Source organism: Hypanus sabinus, chromosome 28, assembly GCF_030144855.1.
Source record: "Hypanus sabinus isolate sHypSab1 chromosome 28, sHypSab1.hap1, whole genome shotgun sequence".
NCBI classification, from domain to species: Eukaryota; Metazoa; Chordata; class Chondrichthyes; order Myliobatiformes; family Dasyatidae; genus Hypanus; species Hypanus sabinus.
In genome coordinates, this window is record NC_082733.1 from 41143447 (window position 1) to 41162699 (window position 19253).

General features: G+C 44.5%; 1 long non-coding RNA gene across 1 annotated transcript; it reads right to left on the reverse strand.

Annotated features, from left to right (window-relative positions):
- Positions 1-298: 298 nt before the first annotated feature.
- LOC132382372 (uncharacterized) lies at positions 299-18998 on the reverse strand. The gene is made up of 4 exons (XR_009508298.1): positions 18833-18998; positions 10430-10569; positions 9139-9188; positions 299-414 (listed from the first exon to the last, which is right to left on the reverse strand). It is a non-coding gene; the product is annotated as an uncharacterized LOC132382372 (long non-coding RNA).
- Positions 18999-19253: the final 255 nt, after the last annotated feature.

A 19253-nucleotide genomic window follows, 5' to 3' on the forward strand; every position in this document is an offset into this window, starting at 1 on the left:
TTACTCCAGGACTGTGCAAAAGTCCTAGCACTCTAGATATATATATGTGCCCAAGACTTTTGCACTGAACTGTACACATTGGTCCATTGTTGAGGAAGCTCAGAGATATGCAGGTATTGTTTACCGAGATCACATGAACAGAATGCATTAACTTGACACTACAAATGTATCGACTTGAGAGCACAGGAACGTGCAGACTAGAGGGCAGGAGGAATGTAAAAAGAACTCTGTACAGTATTGTTTTGTACATTCTTGAAGGATGAAGTTTATTTTTAGAATAGGTAACATACAAACGAATCTCTGCAAACATCTCAAGCTCCCCCGTCATCATTACTCAGCAGCTTCAAGTAGTCAACTTGTTTTCATCCACGTTTGGGTGAGGAGAGGGTCGGGCAGAGAGGAAAGATTTCCTGTCTGCAAGAGAGAACAACATCTTTGACAACTTATCTTATCTTAGCCCTGAGAAGTTCTGAGATACTGTAATATAATCAGTCTGGCTGACTGCTTCAGGCCTGAAGGGAACAAAATACTTTGTCTGAGAAAAGTTGTTTGTAGATATCTTCCTCAGATCTTAGACAAACTTTGAAAGAATTTGGAGTTCTGAGCAAAATAATTTGCTGCAGTATGACATTGTGGTGGAGTAATTTCCGAGTCTGGTTACTACTGCTCAGGGAACACTAAATGAAAAACATAAGATAAAATGCCTTATTGCGTGTCGCCCGATGGCACTGATGTCCACCATCACCGAGTGCTTTGAGAGATCGGTTGTGGCACGCTTCAATTCCAGCCTCTCAGACAACACAGTGCACATCACCTACAACTGAAGCAAGTCCACGGTGGACACCATCGCCCTGGTATTACGTTCATCTCTGGACTATCTGGACAGTAAAGGGACTTACATTAGACTGATGTTTATCGACTTCACCACTATAATTCCAAGCAAAATCATCTATCCTGTTCAGGGATAATCCAATCTGTTCTTTGTTCGTCCATCACTGTCTGGCTTGGATCAGCTACCAAACAAGACAAGAATAGACTCCAAAGAACCATCAGGGCTGTGGAAAGGATTATTGGTGTGAAGCTGCCCTCGATCCAGGACTTATATACATCTAGAGTCAGGAAGAGAGCAAGCAGCATTATTGTAGACCCATCACACCCTGGACATCACCTGTTCCAACTCCTTCCTTCTGGTAGGCGCTTTAGATCACTGTATGCCAGGACAAATAGGTACAGGAACAGTTTCTTTCCGAATGCCATCAGTCTTATGAACACTTGAATTTTAGTCTATTATAAATCGTCCACCTGTCCATTCAATGAGGTGGACCTCATTGTATATAGTTTATGATTATTTGCACTATTGTTTTTGTTTGCTTTTAATTCTGTACAGAGAGAGCTCAGGGAAACCGGCATCAAATTCCCTGTATGTGTCCTCATACTTGGTGATAATAAAGGATTCTGATTCTGATCTCCTTATTTATTATTATTATTTGTTTTCTTGTTTGTATTTGCACACTTCTTCTTATGCCCATTGCTTACTTGTCCATCTTTTTTTTGTGTAGTTTTTCATTAATTCTATGGTATTTCTTTGTACTTACTGTGAATGTCCGTAAGAAAATGAATCTCAGGGTTGTATATGGTGACGGCACGTACTTTGATAATAAATCTACTTTGAAATTTAAACCAGCTAATTGGGGCCACAGGTGGGAAGCGGGTGTCTGATGGGGACCAAAGGTGAGTCAGCTGCCCCAGGATGGGGATGGACATGACAAGCCCCTTCACTAGAGCTGCCACCCCTCCCTGGAAATCTCATACACCCAACCACTTCAAATTAAAATACCCTTAATACAAACCCAAGGCCCTGAAACGCCCATGCTACCCTGTGATCCATTTGAACATTCTGTTCCACAAAAGATGCAGGGGTCAAGGCCTTTGATCTCAGGGTTTTATGCGGCATGTATACTTTGATAGCAATGGACAACAAAGATTTTGCTTCCTGAATACTGTTGGGTGTATCTCATGGATTTTGGGCTGCTGATCATGAAAATCACCGGGAAAGTTTCCTTATCATGCACCGTTTTTTGAAATCACCTATATTTGTTATTTCAATTTGTAATTCAAGTCAGAGTAACTGATTCCAAGAGTAAGGAAGGCATTTTTGTTGGTCCACAAATCAAGCAGGTCATCGATGACAGGCAATTCGAAAAACCTCTAGTGGGACCAGAGAAAATCACATGGAAGGCATTCAAGGAAGTTGTTGGGATTTTTCTCGGCATCTGCAGCTGGATGTCAACGCGCTTCAAGCACACAAAGCACTCCCATTTAGAATTCTTCCCTGCAAATGTTGGCGCTGTTAGTGACGAGCACGGTGAACGGTTTCACCGGGACGTTGCAGTCATGGAGAAACAGTATCAGGGAACCGGAATCCATCAATGCTGGCTGATTATTGTTGGACACTTCAGTGAGAAGCTTCGGACACTGAGTTCCAATGAAAATCACCAACCAAACTTTGTTAGCTTAGTTGAATTATTGCAGAGCGTCAGCATCGTTAGGCAATTATATTTAATAAAAGTTTATTTCTTGTTTCTCCAAATTCCTACCTAATGCAAGTGGTCTGGAATTATTTTTTTGTAGAGCTTCAAGTAGTCCACCATAAACAAGAAAAAAAATTCTGAGGAAGCAAGACTTTTGAAAAATGTTGCTGTCCAGTGCAATATAGCTTTGTTAACTTTAAATTGAGGCCCTCCTTTGGTCAGGATCAACCATGGATGTTGCATCCCAGCAGTCGATATGATATGCAAGCCAGGACAGTACGACATGGAGAGTAAGCAGCAGGCTCCACCTCTCCACTCAGCTGATGAATACCAAGAAGCGGCAGAGACCAATAAGGTTTGGCACCAGTGGTGTCGGAGGAGTTGCCAGTCAGTGTTGAACTCAATTTTTCCTTAGGGTTTTCTCCCAAAGCCTGTCACGAGTGGTTGTAGGCACAAGGGTGGTGGTTTGAGGTCAGAGCTTTCCTTCTCCTAGACGAGCTGCCAAACACGGATGAGGAAGCGACTGGTTTTAAGGTACCAGCAATCCATCTTTTCCTCTTCATAGAAGCTGTTCCACCGGGCTTAGTAGCTAAGACACACTTGAAGGCCAAAAGCTGGATTTCGCTGTCAGAGGCTATTTGTGATGCACGCCATTGGGAGTATTTAATAGGTAGTGGGAGCTTGTCCCACTTCACCCCCACCCCCACTATAACAACCTTAAGGAACCATTTAAATGAAAACCTATTAATGAATGCTTTGGGCAAGGGAAGTGTCCGGGAGTTAACTTACAGCTCAGCAATGACACTGCTGTCTTTATATACCGTGGATTAAAGACCGCTCCAGGTTAACTCAAACAACACCCCTCCGCGTTTCTGCAGCAGCACTATCCTCCAGTCTCCTCAAAACGTTCAGTCATTTCTGTGTGATAATTGTTTATTCCCGTCTGACACCAGGGAAGCCATTAGGTCCCCAGCATGCTCTAGCAAATGTAGCATGAATGATCGTTTGCATAATTTGCATTCCTGTGGTCTCTTAATGGTGCTCTGATGGATTACATCACTGGAGAAAGGAAAAGGGGACGTCATACATTCAAGGTGGTGACACTAAATGAGATCTGAAAGCGTGGCTGCCTGTAATTGTAGGCTGATTTAATGCCTGCCTTGTCTCTATGGAGCGTGGTTGCACGGTCTTCAGTGAACTGAGCAGCTCCTTCGTGATCATTGTTTCAGTTCGGCTTTCTGAGGAGCCGGTCGGACAATAACGCAGCAGGACACTCTGAGGAAACAGCTCCCAGACCTTCGTCATGGTGATCCATGATGCAGCTACAACTGAGTAGATGTGTGTGTGTGTGTGTGTGTGTGTGTGTGTGTGTGTGAGAGAGAGAGAGAGAGAGAGAGAGAGATGTTTGTGAATGTATGAGTGTGAGTGTGTGTTTGTGTGTGGGAGAGAATATGTTTGATTTTGCATGTAAGTAAATGTGTGTGTATGTGAGTGTGAGTGTGTGAATGTACGTGTATGTGTTTGCGTGAGGGAGTGTCTCTGTGTGTTTATATGAGTGTGTGTGAGTTCGTGTGTGTGTGTGTGTATTTGTGTATGTGTGTGAGTGTGTGTGTGAGTGTGTGTATGTGTGTGAGTGTGTGTATGTGTGTGAGTGTGTGTATGTGTGTGAGTGTGTGTATGTGTGAGTGTGTGTGTATATGCGCACGCACAGTGATGTTGGTACATATACAAATACACAGAGCTGCATTGCTTTGAGGGAAGGAACAGGTGCAGGAGTGTCATCTCACAGACACTTAGAGTCCACTAGCCTACTGAACCGTTCCCTTTATCCATTTTCTCAGTAATTTATAGGTCGTGGCTGCCAATCAGTGGATGCTCGACTTGCACTTAATTTGCATTCAGTGGTCAACATGTTAGCTTGAAAGCTTGAAGAAAAGGCAGGCAATTAGTGCTCTGTTTCCTAGGAAACAATTCTCCTCACATGTGAAAGAACCCTCCACATGACTGGAACCGAGACGGTTCCCTCATGTAAAACAGGAACTAGACCATTACGTCACAAATTCAATGCCTCATTAAATTAACCAGGTAGCCATCTCACAGGCCGATAGCTTCCTGCTCTAATGATGAATTGGCCTGTTGTGATTCTTCATCAATCCTGAGAGCCAAGTATAAGCTTCCCTGGTTTCTATTAAAGATTGTTGAAGGCCTATTATCTCAGTTACACCTCTGTGGACAGTGTTCCATCCTCTGAAATTACATTTTAAACACAATGGATTCCAGTTTACTGGGACACATCAGGACCAGTACATTTTGGCCAAATTAAGTGGATGCCCCAATTAGCCAAAGTTTAATGAAAATAGTTAAAAAGGTTAAAAAGACAAATTATGAATAACAAGTTATGTATTTAAATGAAATACAGAACAAATTAGAACATTATCAATACAACTATAGTAATATAAAACTATGTTAGTTAACTATTTTCGACGGAGGAATTTGCTGTTGTGTTCTGCTGACTGATTGTAAGTGAACAAGATCAGTGCATACATCGGGTGCAGAGAATGGATGGATGATTGCATCCTCCAAATCTTCATTTTCATTGGAACATTTGAGATAATTGTCGATATCTTCAAATTTCCTGTATTTCCTAACTTGTTGAAATAGTGAAATGGTGACAGTGGATGGGAGTTCTCCAGAGTTGATGAGGTCAGTGATGATGTCAGAGACAGTTTTCTGATGGACTGGAGTGAGGTCCTCATCAAGGGGTAGGTATGAGGAGGTGCCAGAGATTTGATGCCTGGCCTCAGCAAGGCAGATTAATGTTTGTATCAATTATAGGAACGAGGGTGGTAAATCAGTATCTCTACTAGCTGTACCACATTTCTCATGGTCAGAACATAGAACACAGAACATAAAACTTATAAGACAGGGCCCTTTTAACCAACTTCACAATCAATCTAACCTTTCCCTCGTATACAGCCCACAACCCTCCATTTAATGTCATTAGACTCAAGAGATTCTGCTGAAAATCTTGAGCAACACACACAAACTGTTGGAGGAGCTCAGCAAGTCAGGCAGAATCTATGGAGGGAAATGAGCAGTTGATGCTCTGGGCCAAGATTAAGGGCCTTGACCCAAAATGTCAACAGTTGCTTGATATGCAGAGCTCCTCTTAAATGTCCCTAATGAATCAGTCAGAAAAAAATGGAGGGAAGGATTAGATTGTTCTTGGAGTTTTGATAATTTAAAACGAACCTGAAATGGCTACCGATTTGTCGGAGTGCATAAAAAAGCAGCTCAGCATGTGCAGAGATGTTGAGCAGTAAACATAGGGATTGAGGGTTCATAAAGAGTGAGTTTGGGGTGATAATAATTATAACTAAAAGGCTGGCACAACATTGTGGGCCAAAGGGCGTGTGGAACGAGCTTCCAGTAGAAGTGATAGAGGCAGATTCGATGCTGTCATTTAAAAAAAAATTGGATAGGTATATGGACAGGAAAGGAATGGAGGGTTATGGGCTGAGTGCGGGTCAGTGGGACTAGGTGAGAGTAAGTGTTCGGCACGGACTAGAAGGGCCAAGATGGCCTGTTTCTGTGCTGTAATTGTTATATGGTCACGGTGCAGTAATGTTCTATGTTCGATGTTCTGCCATTGCCCCCCAGAAGTGCATTCCAGGCACATACTTCTCTGTGTGTAAAACGCCTCCTTCTGCCATCTCTCCTAAACCTTCCTCCACTCTCCTTAAATGGATGTCTTCCCGTGTTAGCCATTTCCTCCCGGGGGAAATGGTGATGGCTGTCCACTCTACCTAGGCCTCTTATATTCCTCTATCAGGTCACCTTCGCTCCAAAGAGAAAAGCCTAGCTCACTCAACTTACCCTCGCATTGGCTTTGATATTCTTCCCCAACGAATTAAGTGGAGACCAGAGTGAACAAGCACTGCTTCGCATCCCTAACACGTGGGCCCTTCCAGGCTGCTGCACTGCCCTGGACCGCGGATGTTATTTACTTGTGGTACCATGTAACTTTAATATCCGCTACAGGCTTCAGACACAAAGCGGATCAGCCTGCGCATTATTTATCAGTGCCACGGTTCAAGGTCAGTTCTCGCTTGGGAATCAGAATGAAGAAACTGGTTTTGACGAAAAGGGCAGAATCTTTAATACACACAAGAGATTCTGCAGATGCTGGAAATCCAGAGCAACACACACAAAATACTGGAGGAACTCAGCAGGTCAGGCAGCGTCAATGGAAATGAATTAACGGGCGACGTTTTGGGCCAAGACCCTTCTCCAGCACTGCAAAGGAAGGGTTGAAAATGCCAGAATAAAAAGGTGTGGTGGAGGGGAAGGAGGGATAGCTAGAGGGTGATAGGTAAAGCCAGGTGAGCGGAAAATGTCAAGGGCTGGAGAGGAAGGAATCTGATAGGAGAGGAGAGTGGACCATAGGAGAAAGGGAAGGAGGAGGGACACCAGGGGGAGGCGATAGGTAGGTGAGGAGAAGAGGTAAGAGGCCGGATTGGAGAATGGTGAATGGCGGGGGGGGGGGGGGCGGAATCATAAGAAGAGATCGATGTTAATGCCTTCAGGTTGATGTCTTTAATGCTGGGAGCTGTGCTTTGCAGAGGCCCAGTGGGGACTGGGTAGCACAAATGCTGAATACGCTATGATCAGGATATGCAGCAGACAGTAAAGATTAACTGATAAAACTCCTCAGCAACATGTTGGAAAACACTTTTGATTGGCAACAAAAACCTTTTGATTCATCTTAAAAGCACATCCAAGGTATTTTGGCTGGCGGTGAAGAGCAACAATTGTGTCTTTATGAAAAGATTCAGGGTCGGCCTGCAAACAGGTACTTGTCTATTCACGTCCTGTGGCCATAGAGAAGAAACGGATTGCTTCATCCATGCACAATTCCGCAACTAAACAGTTTATGATGTGGGTGCACGGTAGCGTAGCTGTTAGCATAACGCTTTACAGCGCCAGCAATCGGGGTTCAGCTCCCCCCACTGTCGGTAAGGATGACCACCCACCCACCCCCCCATGACTGCATGAGTTTCCTCTGGGTGCTTCGGTTTCCACTCATGTTCCAAAGACTTATTGGTTAGTAGGCTGTTTGGTTATTGTAAATTGCCCTGTGATTAAGCTAGGTTTAAATATGCGGCTTGCTGGGTGGCACAATTCATTGGAAGGGCCGGAAGGGCCTGTTCTGCTATTGTATTTCTAAATAAATAAACACACAAAATGCTGGAGTAACTCAGCGGGTCAGGCAGCATCTACGGAGCTGAATAAACAGTCGACGTTTCAGTCCAAGCCCCTTCATCAGGGCTGGAAAGGAAAGGGGGTAGACGCCAAAATAAAAAGGTGGGGGAAGGGAAAGAGATTTGTTGGAGGATAATAGGTGAAGCCAGGTGTGTTGGAAAGATAAAGGGCTGAAGAAGAAGGAATCTGATAGGAGTGGACCATGGGTGATAGGGAAGGAGGGGGAGGTGATAGGCAGGTGAGGAGAGGTGAGAGGCCAGAATGGTGAATAGAAGAAGAAGGGAGGGTAAGGGTATTTTTTTTACCAGAAGGAGAAATCAATATTCATGCCATCAGGTTGGAGCTACCCAGATGGGGTATAAATGTGAGGTTATCCACTTTGGTTGCAAGAACAGGAAAACAGATTATTATCTGAACGGTGGCCGATTAGGAAAAGGGGAGATGCAATGAGACCTGGGTGTCATTGTACACCAGTCATTGAAGGTGGGCATGCAGGTACAGCAGGTGGTGAAAAAGGCAAATGGTTTGTTGGCATTCATAGCAAAAGGATTTGAGTACAGGAGCAGGGAGGTTCTACTGCAGTTGTACAAGGCCTTGGTGAGACCGCACCTAGAATATTGTGTGCAGTTTTGGTCCCCTAATCTGAGGAAAGACATTCTTGCCATAGAGGGAGTACAGAGAAGGTTCACCAGATTGATTCCTGGGATGGCAGGACTTTCTTATGAAGAAAGACTGAATTGACTAGGCTTATACTCACTGGAATTTAGAAGATTGAGGGGGGATCTTATTGAAACGTATAAAATTCTAAAGGGATTGGACAGGCTAGATGCAGGAAGATTGTTTCTGATGTTGGGGGAGTCCAGAACGAGGGGTCACAATTTAAAGATAAAGGGGAAGCCTTTTAGGACTGAGATGAGGAAAAACTTCTTCACACAGAGAGTGGTGAATCTGTGGAATTCTCTGCCACAGGAAACAGTTGAGGCCGGTTCATTGACTATATTTAAGAGGAAGTTAGATATGGCCCTTGTGGCTAAAGGGATCAGGGGGTATGGAGAGAAAGCAGGTACAGGGTTTTGAGTTGGATGATCAGCCATGATCATACTGAATGGCGGTGCAGGCTCAAAGGGCCGAATGGCCTATTCCTGCACCTATTTTCTATGTTTCTATAAGGTGTTGCTCCTCCACACTGAGGGTGGCCTCATCTTAAAGGGAGTTCAAACTGCACCATATCAGTTTGAGTTGTAAGATGCTGAAAGGTATAGAGGAATGATCAAAACCACATTTACAGTCTGAATTATCAAGGGTCAATCATAATAAAAAATGGAGGAGTCAACAATCCACTTACCTTGTGTTTAAGAAGTAAACATCGTTGTAACTTGACTCGCAGACAGGGACCTTCATGTAAGGAGAAAAGAATTGTATTAACCTATTCTGTATTAAATCAAGCAAGCAGCATCTTTCACAGAAGTTAGGATTAGTGAGTTGGGGGCACTTTCTGTTGGCCCCTGAAGGATGGAGGCCCTTATGGGCTTCTCAATACACTCCAAAGACGCACAGGTTAGGGTTACCAAATCGTGAGTACGCTATGTTGATGCCAGCACTGACAGCAGTGCGATGATCATTGACACAAGCGGCATGGCATTTCACTGTAAGTTTCAATGTACATGTGACAGATGAAGCTATGAAGGTCTGCGCAGAGGAGAATGATGACTAAATGCACCATAGGGTCAGTGGAGCACACAGGCGAAAGGGTCTTCTCTCGCTTTTTACTGGCTTCAAACCCAGCAGTGTAGAACTGAGAACAGCACTCAACTAACTGCACCCCTTACAGGTTACCCAGTGGGGATGGAGTGTGATGTGGGTTATAGAGCACTACAGCACAGAAACAGGCCCTTCAGCCCATCTAGTCCATGCTGAATTATTATTCTCCCTAGTCCCATTGACCTGCACCTGGACCACAGCCCTCCATACCCCTTCCATCCATGTACCTATTCAAATTCCTCTTAAATGTTGAAATTTAACCCACATCCATCACTTCCACTGGCAGCTCATTCCATGCTCTGTGTGAAGAAGTTCCCACTCATGTACCCTTTCACCCTTAACCCATGATCTCTAGTTCTAGTCCCACCCAACCACAGTAGAGAAAACCTGCTTGCAGTCACTCTATCTACACCACTCATAATTTTGTTTACCTCTATCAAATCTCCCCTCATTCTTCTACACTCCAGGGAATAACTTGCTAACCTATTCATCCTTTCCCTATAACTCAGGTACTCAAGCCCTGGCAACATCTTGTAAATTTTGTCTGTACTCTTTCAACTTTATTGATATCATTTCTGTAGGTGGTTAACTGAGACTGAATACAATGCTCCAAATTTGGTCTCAACAATGTCTTATGCAATTTCAACATAACATCCCAACTCCTGTATTCAGTATTTTGATTTATGAAGGCCAATGTGTCAAAAGCTTTCTTTATGACCAAATTGACCAATATGTTCATCAACATTTCTGTAATCCATTGTATCCACTGTACAGGAGTTTGACCTAAACAACTTCACCAGAGCCCTACTGGCTGGCCTTACCTGTTTCCACCTCTTACGACAAAGACATAGTATTGAACTTTGAGTATTACTTACTTAATTACTTCTTTAAATTATTATTTGTTGTTTTTTTATATTTGCACAGTTTGTCTTCTTTTGCACATTTGTTGTTTCTCAGTGCTTGTCTGCAGTTTTTCATCGATTCTAATTGTATTTCTTTGTTCTACTGTGAATGCCTGCAAGAAAATGAATCTCTGGGTAGTATATGGTGACATATATGTACTTTGATAATAAATTCACTTTGAACTTAACCTAACAAGGTCGAGATTAATATTAATTCCCGCTGTGAATGGACTAGTTACCATAAATCCCCAGTATCTGACTGAAATTGAGTTCCGCCTTTGGAATAGAGTTGTGTCCTGCCACTGCCCTACAGATGGTTCAGTGTAATCCACATATACACCTCGCTCCTGTTCAGCTTCCTGTGAGTTTGTGCTTCACCCCTGAGACTTGGTCTAACCAATGTGGCAGTAAAGAAGTACAGTGGATTTTGATTACATGGGACACTTTGGGACCAGTACATTTTGGCCCAATTTAAGTTGCAGCCCAATTAGCTGAAGTTTCAAGGAAATAGTTAAAAAGGTATAAAAAAAGGCAAACTACTGTTTAACTGAGTAACAAATTATGAATTTAAATGAAATACAGAATAAATTAGAACACTAGCAATACTACTACAGTACTATAAAACTGCATATTAGTTCCTAATAGTTATCAAGGGAGGAATTCATCCATGTTCTTTTGATTGACTGTGTAACTGAACAAAATTAGCACAGACATCTAGTGCAGATCATGGGCTGCCTTCATGGAATGCTACCAATGATTGCACCCTCCAAATCTTCATTTTCATTGCAACATTCAAGATGATTGTCGACACTTTCAAATTCTTCGCAGTTCCTAACTTGTTGGAGTAGTGAAATCGTTTCATTTTCACCCCCGGCCATTTCTGGCATCCCTAAGCAGTGAATAAAGCAGTGAATAAAACAATTCTGAATTGTCTTGCTGCTTATTTCTTGGCAACTATCAGTGACAAAAATCACTGCTTTTTGTACACAAGCACACACAACTTTTACTATTTGAAAGCTGTCTACTCTAAGAACATTTGTAGTGTCTAACAGCCAAACAAGCACACACAACTGACGCTAGTGAGAATCTGTTTGGCAACAGTCCCCTCCCCAATTAAGTGACAAATAAACAAAGGGAATCAAGGTTCAAGGCACACTTATTATCGAAGTATGTATACAATATACAACTCTGAGATTTGTCTTCTCCAGACAGCCAAAAAACAAAGAAAACCATGGAAGCCATTCAAAGAAAAGCATCAACCCCTCTGCACAAAAATGTACAAACAGCAACAAGAACATCAACCACCCCCCCCCCCCAACCCGGCAAAGAAAAAGAAACAAATTGCACAAATGGCAGCAAGAATATCAATGCCCCCAGAACAAAATAACAAATCATGCAAACGGCAACAAGAACATCGAACCCCAAACACCCTCGCTCGAAACTAATACATACAAATCGTGCAAATGGTAACAAGAAAAAAATGGATGAAAACACAGAATATTTTTAAAATCCTGGCTATTTTTCATTCTTTAAGACTTGTCCCAAATAGGCAGCTGTCCCAATTAACCGGAATCGATTGTACTCTATTCATTTATTGATCCACAGGAGATGGGCATGACTGGAGAACATCCAGTGTTCATATTCTTTCCCTAACTGCACCTAAATAAAATGACTTGTGGAGCTATTTCAGAAGACATCTTCACTGCTGGGTATCAGGACCCGCAGAGGCCAGACTAGGTCATTCAGATTGGTCTCATCTCTCACATGTACATCGAAATGTGAGATGGGTCATTTGTGTCAATGAACAGCACTCTCTGAGGATGTGCTGGGGGCACCCTGCAAGTGTCACTAACAAAGCATGCCCACAACTATTTAAACCTAACCTGTGCATTTTTGGAAGGTGGGAGGAAACTGGAGCTCCCAAAGTCATGGGGAGGACGTACAAACTCCTTATAGACACCAACGGGAATTTAACCCCAATTTCTGGCACTGCACTATCATGAACACCAATTGCTGGCACTATGCCACCGTGCCAAACTGATTTAATGAATTCTCTTTCATACCACCCATCCCTACGCTAGCTCTTCCATCTTCTCCAGCAGGTTAACATCTAAACCAGACCATATGCCCTTTGACCTTCTGAATTTGTTTTTTTGCGCTCGTCCTCCGTGCTCGGTCCATTATTGGCAACCGTCCAACCATTTCCACCAGGCACTTCCTCCCTAAAGCTCTCCACTTGTCAGGGTGCCTCCTTCCACCGCAGCAGCCTGTACTTAGACAGTAACATCTTCTCAGTCACTGTGTCCCATTGGAAGGGAACACCAGAGTTCAGGCTAAACCAGTTAAATATACGGTTACCAAGGTATTGTAACAAATTGATCACCTAGTCCATCATAGAAGAAACCCTCCCCAGCATACTTACAAGGTGCAATGCCACAGGAAAGGACCCCCACCATCCTGGCCAGGCTCTCTTCTGACTGCTGTCGTCAGAAAGGAGATACAGGAGCCTTATGATTCACACTACAGTTATTACTCCTCAACCACTAGTACTTAGTATTTCTCACCACTACAGTGAATGCAATAGAGAGCATGCAGAGGAGATTTACAAGGATGTTGCCTGGATTGGAGGGCATACCTTATGAGAATAGGTTGAGTGTACTTGGCCTTTTCTCCCTGAAGCAACAGAGGATGAGAGGTGACCTGACAGACGCGTATGAAATGATGAGGGGCATTGATCATGTGGATAGCCAGAGGCTTTTTCCCAGGGCTGACATGAGGGAGCATAGTTTTAAGGTGCTTAGAAATAGGTACTGAGCAGGTGTCAGGGGTAAGTTTTCACACAGAGAGTGTGTGTGCGTGGAATGCACTGCCGGTGGCATTGGTGCAAGTGGATACAATAGGGTCTTGGAGGTACATGGAGCTCAGAAAAATAGAGGGCCACGCATGAGGGAAATTCTAGGCAGCCTCTAGAGTAGGTTACATGAGCGGCATAAAACTGTGGGCCGAAGGGCCTGTAATGTGCTGTAAGTTTCTATGTTCTAACCATCAGGCTCTTGAACCAGAAGGGATAACTTCACTCATCCCATTACTGAACAGTTTCCACAGCCTCAAGTTTCAAGGACTTCTCTTTATTTACTATTTTTAATAATAAGGAGGAGTGATGCCTCACAAAGGCAGCATCCATCATGAAGGATCCCCATCACCCAGGTCAAGCCTTGTTCTTGTTGCTACCATCAGTGAGGAGAAGGGACAGGAGCCTGAAGACACACACTCAACAATTCAGCAACAGCTTCTTCGCCTCTGCCATCTAATTTCCAAATGAACATTGAACCCATGTACACGACCTCACTACTTTTTTACTTTTACTTTTACACTACTTATTTAATTTAACTATTTTCCCTATTATTATGTAGTTCATCGAACTGCTGCTGCAAAGACAAGGTTTCACAACATATGCCAATAATATTAAACCTGAATCTGATTCTGATTCTGATCATTATTATTATTATTTCTTTTTGTATTTGCAGCCTTTTGCACATTGGTTGTTTTGTAGGTTTTCACAAATAAAACAAAGTGAGGCATTTTATTTTAATGAAACCCGTAACACATTTTACTGAACTCCAAAACCTAAATGTAAAAATCTTTACGTAACAATGGCATCACATCAGACCAACTTTTTAAAGTGAAACCCAACTCAATGATGGTAGATGTGATCTATAGAAACAAAGAAAACCTACAGCACAATTCAGGCCCTTTAGCCCACAAAGTTGTGCCGAACATGTCCCTACCTTAGAAATGAGTAGGCTTACCTAGAGCCCTCTATTTTACTAAGCTCCATTTAACTGTCCAGGAGTCTCTTAAAAGACCCTATCATATCTGCCTCCACCACCATTGCCAGCAGCCCATTCCACGTACTCGCCACTCTCTGAGTAAAAAACTTACCCCTGACATCTCCTCTGTACCTACTCCCCAGCACCTTAAACCTGTGCCCCCTTGTGGCAACCATCTCAGCCCTGGGGAAAATGACTATCCACACAATCAATGCCTCTCATCATCTTGTACACCCTTATCAGGTCACTTCTTATCCTCCTTCGCTCCAAGGAGAAAAGGCCGAGTTCACTCAACCTATTCTCATAAGCATGCTCCCCAATCCAGGCAACATCCTTGTAAACCTCCTCTGCACCCTTTCTATGGTTTCCACATCCTTCCCGTAGTGAGGCGACCAGAACTGAGCTCAGTACTCCAAGTGGGGTCTGACCAGGGTCCTATATAGCTGCAACAAATTATGTACATTTTTCCCAGTTACATTACCCTACAGTTTGTCTCTCTTGTTGCATGAGGTCTTTCATTGATTCTATTGTGATTCTTTGTACTTACTGTGAATTCCCACAAGAAAATGAATCTTGGGGTTGTACTTATGTTTGAACTTTTGATGTCAATATTGTGAGAGAAAGCAGGGGCTAAACTATCAATGTTTGGCAGAACTAAATTAAAAACTGTCTTTTGAGTAGGAGCCAGTAGGTAAGAGGCACAAAGAGCAGGGGACACTCGGGAAAGGCATGGAAGAGGTTTTCGGCAGTTCCGACAGGAGGGACAGGGTGGGACGTTTTGACGACGGAAAGGGAGAGTGATGGAGGTGACTCGTGATCAGATTTTCAGCATTGGGAGGCCAAGAAAGTGATCCGGTCCCACTGGGGAAGGCGGTTTCCAGCATGGAACCAGCCCTTCAGGAAGGGAGGAGGGAGGATAAGACTCATTTAAACAGCAAACATTATCTAACTTCTAAAAGTGGGGACTTTGCATAGAATTTGGGTATGGTGCAGAAACCATTGGCTTGAATTCAAACATTTGCATTAATTTGCAATGGTAACTTGTGATGTGGCTGCCATGGATACAGTTGCATGTTTGGACAAGATTAAGCAGGGATTCTGCAGAGCTCTGGAACAGATCTGTGCCCTATTGCAACTCAGGAGGGACGGAGGGAGAACTGGAACATCAAATTGCATTTCACAAGAAGCTTTCCTCAAAGCTCGAGGAAGATTGTATTTATGTGGAACCCAGAAGGCAAAGTTCACTCAGAGGGAAATGGAACTCGATAGCTCTCTCCCCTTCTGCGCACCCTCCCCCCCACCGCCAAACCCACTTTTGCGAATCTCTCCAGTCCTACCACCCTCCTGCAAGTAGAGTTTCTGATCATTTCTGGCTCAAGAGACATTCTTAAGGTCCAAACTAATTTCCAAGTTTAAAGAAGTCATCGCTCTCTACATGGCTCCCTTGTCCACACATCCCTCTCTTTCGATCTCCTTTCTGACACTTACTCCTGGAAGCTAGACGAGTGCTATATCTGTCCCTACACCTCCTCCCTCACTACCTTTGAGGCAACGCTTCACCTGTAAGTCTGTCAGGGTCATTTACTGTATCCGGTGCTCCCAGTGCGGACTCCTCTACATTGGTGAGACCCAGTGAAGATTGGGGTCTGCTTATTTGATTACCTTCGCTCTAAGCCCATCACAAAACGAAGGTTCTCAGTCATTTCATCTGACTTCCAATTCCCATTCCAACATGTCAGTCCACGGCCTCCTCTACTGCCATGATGAGGCCGAACTCAGGCTGGAGGAGCAACACCTCATATACATCCTGGGTAGCCTCCACACTCATGGCTTGAATATCAGGTTCTCCAATTGATGAAAATCATTCCATTTTGTTTTCCCTCCACCCCACTTCTCTCGTTTTTCTATTCCCCATTCTGGTCACCTCCCCCACCCTGACAATGTACCTCTGGTGCCACCCTTCCTTGCTTTTTATTCCATGGTAGGCCATTGTCTCCTATCAGATTCCACAGACTTCATCCCTCTACCTCTTCCACTTATCATCTCCCCCCCCCCTCACCGATTTACCCTTCCTCTCACCTGGTCTCACCTGTCACCTGCCAGCTTGTACACCTCACCTTCTTATTGTGACTGCTTGTCCCTTCCTTCCCAGTCCTGATGAAGGCAAACACAAGGATTGTATTCATTTTGAGAGTACCGGAATATTAAAGCAAGGATGTAGTGCAGTGTCCTCGTAATGCCAGACCCCACTTGCGAACGCAGGAAAATCTGCAGATGCTGGAAATCCAAAGCAACACACACAAAATGCTGGAGGAACTCAGCAGGCAACTACAGAAAAGAGTAAAAAGCCGACATTTCATGCCAAGATCCTTCATCAGGACTGGAAAGAATGAAAGAGCCTCCAAACTCATGGAATGAAAATCAATTTCTCAAACTTCTGGAAATTGTCCCCCCTACTCCTTCACCTGTTTTTCTCTCTCACCTTATCTCCTTATCTGCCCATCACCTCCCTCTGGTGCCTCCTGCCCTTTCTTTCACGGTCTTCTGTCCTTTCCTATCAGATTCCCCTTTCTCCTGCCCTTTATCTCTTCCACCAATCAACGTCCCAGCTCTTTACTGCACACACTGCCCTCTCCCGGTTTCACCTGCCACCTTTTTCTTCTTCCTCCCCTCCACCCACCTTCTCATTCTGACTTCTCTCTTTATCAATTCCGCTGAAGGGTCTCGGCCTGAAACATCAACCGTTTACTCTTTTCCATAGACGCTGAGATCCCCCAGCATTCTGTGTGTGTTGCCCTTGTCGTTAAGCTCAAGTTTAAATGTCATTCGACCATGCACATGTGACAGCTGAAGGAAACAGTGTTTCTCCGGGGCCAAGGTGCAAAATACAGTCCATACAGTCACACAATACACATCACATATAGTTCAGATTGTACATAGTCACAAAAATGAAATAATAATAATAATACTAATATTAGCCGAAGACCCTGTGAAGCATGGCCTGAAGATTGATGTGCATGAGAAGTTGTCCTGGAGCCATGTTTCTGCAGGAACAAGTACGCAGCAGTTCCTCAGCACATGCTGGTGCAGCCGCAGATGAACTGAGTGAACACTGGAGGGCAGCCCCATCCCAGCGTGCCAGTGGCACCTCTGCTGTCTCCCACGCTGCTTTTGGTGTCTACTCCCTTGGGCAGACGCTGCGGCACGGGGGCCCAGTCCGCAGAGCGGCAGAGGCCACGCAGCCCGTCGCGACCATGGCCACACCAATGGACAGGACTTGCAGTATTCTATATTACCAATATCCAGCTGGGTCTTATGACCACAAGAAAAACATCCAGAACAATCATTTGCACAGTTTGTTCACACCACCTCCGATTCCTTCTTCCTTGGGATTTATTCTTCTAACCCCAACCAATAATCGTCTACTAACCTTACAGAATGATTAATCAATGGTAGCAGGCTGATGCACCATCAATAACTCACACTGAGACGTAAGGCGAGATATCGGCTTTTATTGACTGGAAGAAGGAACCAGGAGTGTGTCCATCATACTATGTCCTGGGGACTGAGGCCGAGCGTCAGGCCTCAGATCGCCTTTATACAGGGGCCTGTGGGAGGAGCCACAGGAGCAGTCAGCAGGGGGCGTGTCCCGACAGGCACATAGTTCACCACACAGGCCGTGGTACTCAACAAGCCATGAAGCTCCATCACTGTTCGGCAACTTGCTGACGAGGTGGACCGGCAGTATTTGGTGTTCTTAATATCTAACAGTGACTTGACGATGAAAAGAAAGATGTAAGGGAGGATCAATTACATTATTGGTTGGACCCAGAGAGGCCACTGCAACCAAGCATGCTGCCATCTTACCTGATGATGACCATCTCATCAATGCCTGATGATATTGCCCGACAGTGCTGGAAAATGACCTCAACATGCCTTGGTGGACCTCTACTGAGCTTCTCTTCATAAAATACAGTTCGATGGCCCAGGTTAAGACCAATTCCTGGACAGTCCAATGTTAATTACAGCAGGGTAAGAACATGTCAAAAATATCGATTCAATTATTGGAAGAGACAGATGCAGGGAGAGACAATGGTCTTATTAATTAAAGATGGGGAAACAGCTGACTTTTTGATTATTGTCAGTCCTTGCTGATATGACCTTCCTCCCCTTCAAGTGTTGGGATGAGAACTTCACCCTCGGTTGAGTACTCAAGGACCACCCATCTTTGATAAATCAAGTTCTGTCCACGCCATCCAACCTTGTCTCTTTTCCTCCACTCGTCTCTCTCTTCCAGTGTTATAGGTGTCTCTCAGCCACCTTTTCCCAGTCCCTTCATCATGGCCCAATTTTGTTTCTGCCTTATGGTCTAAGATCATCTACTCACACTCCAGTCCACCTGCTCCCAGCCATCCCTCTCTCCTCCCTCCACCAGGCCCTAGTTGCTCCCTCAATCCCATCGCTGTGCCTCACCCTCCTTTCACACCGCCCATCGCATCGTTATTCCTTCCCCTGGCCCGTCCCATTCTCCGGATCATCTTCTCACCTCATCACGCCATCTTCCACTATGGTTCACACCCTTCCATTGCCTCTCTCGTTTCTCCTTGCCCCCAGGTCACCGGGGTCAGAGGTCCGTGTGAGTCCAGAGGTTTGAGGCCTGAAGGTCAAGTTGGCATGACCGGACAACTGCCAAGTCCAGAGGGCAAAGCTGAAGGTCAAAGTCCGGAGCTCAGTGAATCCAGAGACAGAAGCCTGAAGGTACAGTACCAAAGGGCCCGGGTCACAGGGGACACATTTCACTGCATGTTTAAATGTATCTGCGATGAATGAGTCTGAATTTCTATCCCCTCCCCTTTCTTTCCCATCAGTCATATCCACTCTTTCCACCACTTGCCCTACCCCTTCTTCTCACGCTCCCCCCGTCCCTCCCCTGCCCGCCTCCACATCTGGCAACCCTCAAACATCTG